The sequence below is a fragment of the Arachis duranensis genome, chromosome 8 (assembly GCF_000817695.3).
Source record: "Arachis duranensis cultivar V14167 chromosome 8, aradu.V14167.gnm2.J7QH, whole genome shotgun sequence".
Lineage (NCBI taxonomy): Eukaryota > Viridiplantae > Streptophyta > Magnoliopsida > Fabales > Fabaceae > Arachis > Arachis duranensis.
In genome coordinates this window covers 695,796-696,427 of record NC_029779.3, presented here as the reverse complement: position 1 = coordinate 696,427, position 632 = coordinate 695,796, and positions in this window count along the sequence as shown.

Here is a 632-nt window from a genome sequence, read left to right as displayed (position 1 = left end):
ATATAGAAAATAAATAAAAAATTTATAATTTATTGATAGATAAACAATATATAAAATTGATCTTTTTAAATAATTTTAAAATATATAAGTTATAATTTGTTGATATAGTATTATAGATTATGTTCTTATTATTTGAGCCAAGTCGTGAGCTTTTAGTGAGTCGAGCTTGAGGTTAAAAAATAGGTTCGATTGTTAATGAATCGAGTCGTGAGTTAAACTCAATTTTTGTGAACCGAACTTGAGTTTGGTATAGCTCGGCTCAACTTGACTCACTTCCAGCCCTACTGGTTGGACCGAAAATTTGGTCACCCGACTATCAATTTGGTTTGAATTATTATCTGAACTTGACCAAACAATTAATATAGTCAAACTTAGTCAAATTTAATAAAATTCGGTCAAATCCATACAAAATCACTTTAAATTGACCCAGTCAAATTCGGTTAAACTAAAAAAATATTTTTTACACAATTTTTTTAATAAATGTATTATGTAAATAAAATTAAATTAAATTTACAAATTTAAAGAAAACATAATATTTATTAATTACAATATATTTTTTATTTCTATGATTATTATTTTTATTTTTTTCTATAAATACTTAATAGTTTAATAAATATGAATTTATAAATACT